The sequence below is a fragment of the Phaethon lepturus genome, unplaced genomic scaffold, assembly GCF_000687285.1.
Source record: "Phaethon lepturus isolate BGI_N335 unplaced genomic scaffold, ASM68728v1 scaffold34775, whole genome shotgun sequence".
Taxonomy (NCBI): domain Eukaryota; kingdom Metazoa; phylum Chordata; class Aves; order Phaethontiformes; family Phaethontidae; genus Phaethon; species Phaethon lepturus.
Window position 1 is genome coordinate 8,422 of NW_010541845.1, and position 219 is coordinate 8,640.

Sequence of the window (219 nt, forward strand, 5' to 3'; positions counted from 1 at the left end):
GCTGGCAAGGGCTCCTTCCTTTCTCAGCCCTACCACACCAGCTCTTCTTACCCGTGTCCTCCGGCGAGCAGGGAAGGGGGAAGCACCACAGCTCCTCCAGGGCACAGCTCAGAGGAGCAGGCAAGCAGTGAGTGCAGGTAAATGCTGAACCCTCCTCTCCTTTCGCTGCTCGGGGGAGTCGTGCCCCACATCCCTCTCCTCAAGCTCTGCCCCAACGCC